Raw genomic sequence first — 6,444 nt, 5'->3', positions numbered from 1 at the left:
GCTCTTTCTGCTTTCATGGTGCGTCTGGGACCAAGACACTTCAATTGCTTCAACACATGTAATGATTCATGGATTCACAGCACGCATGAAATCAGGGTCGAATGGATGGAGATGACCATACCGGATGTTGAGTCACTTTTACGCGGGGACCGTGGCCTCCTAGTGACTCCTAGTGTTAAGTACGCACCTAACGTGACATAACAGATTTTAATATCATTTAGGGGCCAGCGGACGAAGTAGTTCTGCTCATGCATAGACATGCATAGAGACAGCAGACCTATCCAATAAAACAACAAACAGATGTGTTAATTAATTCCAGGTGCACTCTTATCACTCGAATTTGCGCTCGATCGTAGCCAGAACTCACAATGGCAGCAACTTAGGTTTTAATCGAAATATTTCGCCGATTAAAACAACCATGATAAATCGTGACAGTGTTTCTGAACCCGACCCAAACGGCTAACACCTTGGAGTAGTGTGCGTCTGTCCATGGTCACAATGGGGCTGCTGTCTGGCCGGGGTCCACCTGTGTGAATGCTGGCTGCTTCAGCAGGGATCAAGCTAGCGTGTGCCAAAGGCCGTGTTCCAGTGGGATATCTGCAGGTTCATGCCACTCTTATCGTGGATATCAATCACCTCCCGTCTGGCCACCCTTATCTACCAGTGTGGGCATATGCCCTGAATACCTCAGTGTTTATTTTCATCTCATTTCAGAGTTATTTTATTTCAATCCTGATTTAATCCACTACAGCTCTGCAAGTGCATGCCTCTAGTTTAAATCCACCGTGCACAGACAAGGTGCACAGTCTCTCTTTTTTTCTCTTTCTCTCTCTCACACTGGATCAACCAAGACAAAGACCAGTGTTTCCGTTTCTCTCTGTGCAGATTGATCTGAGTAGATATCGCTCCATTCTAACACAGCACCCGGCCCCCTTTCTCCCCCGCTCCCCAACTCCTGACTAGCCTCGGGGCCTATCACGCAGCATGTTTTCAGGGCTGGCAGGTCGCTTCCTGTGTGCGTTTATTTGTGCAGATGGGTTTCGGTTGGGGAAGACGATATCTGCCTCACCTGGCCACTGGGGGAGGACAGAGGGGGGCCTTTGTTGATTCATTCAGCGCATAGATTGACCCCGGTGAGTGTGCCTCCGCGGGCCCACGACCTAGGTGACAATGGAGGGATGAGAGGGGAGAGAGAGAGAGAGAGCCCCCCCCAGGAGGCGGTTTGCCGCTCCACCGTCCTTGCTCTTGCTTTGGGGGCTTCACCATGGGATGTTCAGGGTGAGCCAAAATGACTCATGCACAGATCAATCATGCCATCAGAACCATTCCTTTCATAATCGTTCAAATCAACCTCTAAGCATGTGTGTGTCTCTTTTTGACTGGGGCCAAATTACTGTATGGAGATGTGTAACACACTGCCGGATTTGTTTTGCTATCAGCAATAAAATGTCTCAGCAATCCATTAAAAATATTTTTTTCTTTTTTTTTTTTTTACAAAAATATGCAATAAAAAAAAGGAAACTTAACTTATATCAGCAACCCTTATCAGGGTTATGTCCTTTTCTCCACCAAATCTTGACACTCAATCTAGATTTTCATTTACGCAAGACCGCAGCGAATGTCATTACTTTAATCTCAACAAGGTTTCTGTGCAGTGTATGAAAACAGGGCAGTGTGGTAAAAGCTTTTTTCTCTTCCCTGACTAGCATTTGGGTTGTTCTCTCTCCGCAGCAAAAATTCCCCTGTAAATTGATTCAGGAGTTGATTTTCTCCTCAGGCAAAGGGGGCGTATGGCCAACTGCAACAGAGCTCTCGAATAGCTGTATATATTACCCCCAATAAGCGTGGCGGGGAAATGTGTTTATCATAAAGCCACAGGATGCACACTCATAGGAATGCTGAAAGACTAATGCTTTGTTGATGCGAGAGAGCGAGACAGAGAGAGAGAGCCTAACACGTTTTTCTCGTGGTACGAGTTTCTAAGAAAGACACTTGTCTCTATGTGTGATGTGTGCAATGCGCTATGACCCGACATCTCTCTTTCAGAGCTGTATGTGAAAGGAAGTGGCATTTGCAGTGGGCTGCATTCTAGTAAGTTCCCCTTTTCTCTTGCTAACACTCCTTTCTCTCTCTCTCCCTGTCTTACATTCACTCATAAAGCACACATCCCCACCTCCACTTTCACACAATGCGAGTCTGGTGGAAGAACATGTGTTCCTGATAAAAGCATGTACAGTAAACATCGAGGTGGAGGGGGTTGTGTTTGGTTAATTCGTTTTGCCCCAAACATGTAGTCATGTTACTGTATTGTTGCCACATGACGGGCATAAAGGCCGCTGCTGCCGGTGGTGGAGTTTCGAGGGGCGGAGGAGGGGAATGCGAGACCGAGCCCAGCCAGGGTTTACTGTCACTCCTGCTGGGGCGACCTGAAGGGAGAAGTATGCTTTATGGTAGTCAGTATTCAAGACAATATCCAGACAAATGGGCGAGGAGCGAACACTTGATCCTGGTCTGAGCAGAGCCCTCCTATGAAAGAGAATCGGGGGCAGATTAGGGCTGAGGCTCCTAGCGAACGTCACATCTTTAATTCATAAAGTCACACACAATTCTATTTGCTTGAGAGATGTACAGTAATTGTTTTTTTTTTAAATGGCATTATTTCTGTATCAATTACAAAGACTTTTTTTTTTATTTACCAGATTCAGAAATGCTGCTTACTGATGAATTATTATGCATTCAGTTCGAGTTGTGACATTGGATTATTAAGCAATGAAAACACAAACTGAATTGTGTGAGTGGATTAATTAAAAATGTAATATTTGTGAACATTAAGTGAACATAAAAGTAACCAGTCATGTCTAAAAAATGGCAAATCGTGCCTGTCTGTAAAATTACAACAAGATGTTGTGATGTGTCACACAGTGTAGCTATTTCCGGTTTGTGATTGCGGCCCTGGTTTTGGAGAAATCACCGGTGAGTCACCTTACCCTTGCGACAACTTACTTCACTCTCCCTTACTCTTCAATGTCTATAAAAACACCATTTTCTCAATATGTGTCAACCACTGAGATGTTAAAGACTGGAAGGTTGTTTCAAACCAGAGTAAAGATCATCAGTGAGGAGCAGTCTAGCAGGCCGGTGCCGGATGTCCTGGTTCAGATTCTGCACACCTCTCTTTACTGCCCAACCGATAGGCAGGCTAGAGTTTGCATACCGAGCCAGGAGATTGGAGGAAGAGTGGGATGGACAGGTGTTATGATGAGTAGTTTATTCCTGTGATTCCACACTCCTCTGTCCTTCTACACCAGTCAAGACTCCTGATAGTCACAATAGACAACGTGGAGAAATACACTAAATGAACAAAAAAAAAAGCAGCTCAGAAACACTGTTGTGCCTTCTACAGCACGTACCTAGACGTACGTCAAGATATATGACATGAAGATGTTTTCAGCTGTGCCATGGTGATCCCATTACTGCCCTTCCTAGTCTCTGGTCGAGACGATTGAGTTTAAATACTGTACATCCTGCTTTAGATCATGTCACCATCTGCCAGTGAGAATTTCATAGCCTAAGCAAAGGCAGTAGCATTCAGTGTTATTCCCATAACTACATGCTGAAAGAATGGAAAAAACACTTACAAAAGAAAACAACATTCGGGACAACTACTTGTGCAACTCCTGCTGTCTGAATTGCAAATAACAGCACTCAAAGCAATGTTGCTTCAGTCCTCTAAATAGAAAAAAATAACTATCAGGGCTCAAATGTTTTTTATGTACATATATCTGGTTTTGTCTTGTCTTTCATACTGCTCTCTTCATCCTCTCCTCAGCTTTCCAGCGATTCTGAAACATTGTTCGCGAGCCACAGCCAGGGAGGCCTCACAGGGATTAGGCCTCTCCTCCCGGAGACGTGTTTACACAGTCAGTGGGTGAAAGATTGCAGAGCGCTTACCAGCCGTTTTTGAAAACCAAGCCAGAGCGGCAGAATCAGGATATAATTTGGCACTTACACGGGCTAAACGATTTCCTCCTCGCCGCTGATTTCTACTGGGAAATCTACCACTGGTCTGAAAATTACGTCCGGAAAAATGTTTATCTAGTGTTTTCTTTTTTTCTCTCTCTCCCCCCCCCCCCCCCCCCCCCCCCCCCCCCCCCCCCCACCTCCTGTCGAATGAATGATTATTCTTCTAACCTTTAACACCCAAGCAGCACATTTCATTTTCCCCAGTAAAGCCTCTTTCAGTCTGTCAGACACTGATGTGCTCTGCTACAGTTCTGAGGTAAAAAATAAAATACAAAAAATATTGTACAAAATATGAAAAGGCCATCTCTCAAGTCTTTGGAAGGCTACACTATTTTGAAAATGTTATTTTGAAGATATTTATTTAGGAAAATAGCTGCTTCTTTGACAAAATGAGGGTATTATAACATCGCTAAATAATAATTTTTCTTTGAAAATTATCAGAGCTGAAAACCTTTTAACCAGCTCTCAGCACATCAATCTTCAGTTAAACATTTGTGCCTTCCATAAGTGAGAGAACCACTGAATGAAAAAAGTGAATAGAGAGTGTCTTCAGACTTCTTTGGTCTTGGTAACTTAACTACAGAGAGGACGGGCAGAGCGCGGGATGATTGATGGCTCTTTGGAATGAGAACGGTGGAGACGAGTGCGAGTCCCACACATATGCGGGTGAGAACCAAACAGAGATGAGTAACTTTACTCCAATGACTCCTACGTTCCACCCAAAATGAATTCATCAGTATTTACTCACACTCTGACCCTTGCTTCCTGCTACTAAAGTGTAACCATTTGTCATCTGATTACTTAATAAAATATTAAATCCCTCCTAACTGTCATTCGTGCTCCTGAGTTGAGCATGGTATGGACATGGGAAAAACATTTTATGGGCAAAATGTTTTTTGTGTTTTCTGGGGGGACTCCATTTTGTTTGAGTAGGATGCAGCGTTCTCACACTTCTGATTCATCTGTTATAAATAAAGCTCTCTGGAGACGCGTAGGCATGGGGTTAATAAAAAGCAATGACGGAGCCTCCCCAAGGGACGGAATTTTGGAGAATGTTTAGGTATTACCCCACATTGTTTTCTTTAAACATCTTATTCACACATTGAGTCTTAAGTCACAGACATAAGCAATTTGTACCGGCTTTTTTTTCCGAGCTTTTTTCATCTATTTTTTTCCCCTTTTTCATGGTTGAACATCTGCATGGAATCACCGGTCTGCCCATGGGATGAAGAGCATGTATGTGTGTGTGTGTGTGTGTGTGTGTATGTGTGTGTGCGTGCGTGCGTGCGCGCGCGTGTGTGTGTGTGTGTGTGTGTGTGTGTGTGTGTGTGTGTGTGTCTGTGTCTGTGTGTGTGTGTGTGTGTTTGTTTGTTTTATGTCTGCGGAGTGATTGTAGAATGTATTTACATCTGTGTATGCGTAATAAATGTGTGCTTGTGAGACAGCGTGTGCATGTCTGTGTGTATGTACTAGAGAGAGCGGGAGAGACAAAGAGAGAAAGAGACGGAGAGAAAGGGAGATTGTGTGAATGTGAGTGGGTTTACCCATGCTTTCATTTTTCTGCTCCATAAGATGCGCTTACCCCTCTGAGCCCAAAAGCCTGCAGCATACGGCAGGCTGTCTGTAGTGTCTGCCCTGACATCTGGAACCTGGCATGTTTGTAGTACCTCCACTGTAGGTTTATGCTTTCACTTGATTATATTAGCCGCTTCAAGTTTTCTCTCTGCTCCGTGTGGGCGTAGAACAGAAGTATGAGACCCCGGGTCTTTAAAGGGGTCAAGTGGTGATTGCTGATGTTGTCTCCTCTAAACACATGTTTAGTCCTGCAGAGCGCAGGCAGTTCCCAAATGTTTGGTAACCATTAAGGGACTTCCTAAGTCAGTTCCGGAGTCAGGTCTCGGTGGATAAGAGGGGGGGGGGTTATGGAGGGGGATTGAGCTAGAGAGAGAGGGAGAGAGAAAGAGAGCAGAGGGAGGGATAGACAGTGTGCATGTGTGTGTGTGTGTGTGTGTGTGTGTGTTTGTGTGTGTGTGTGTTTCTGTGTGTGTAGAGGGGTTTTGGGACAGAGAGAGGAGGCAGGATGGATATTTGCAGAAGGGCTTGAGGGGAGTGGAGGGGGAAGATAGATACGGTATGTTTCAAGGGAGACAGGACATGTGTGTGTGTGTGTGTTAGTGTGTGTGTGTGTGTGTGTGTGTGTGTGTGTGTGTGTGTTTGTGTGTGTGTGTGTGTGTGTGTGTGTGTGTGTGTGTGTCTGTAAGTGCATGCTTGTGTGTGTGTGTCTATGAGTGGATCACATGTCCATTTTGCTCTCTCTCTCTCCCTCTCTCCCTCTCTCTCTCTCTCTCTGTCTCTCTCTCTCTCTCCCTCTCTCTCTCTCTCTCTGTCTCTCTCTCTCTCCCTCTCTCTCTCTCTCTCTCT

Source organism: Sprattus sprattus (assembly GCF_963457725.1).
Source record: "Sprattus sprattus genome assembly, chromosome: 1".
NCBI lineage: Eukaryota > Metazoa > Chordata > Actinopteri > Clupeiformes > Clupeidae > Sprattus > Sprattus sprattus.
Note: the sequence above shows the minus strand (reverse complement) of the source record.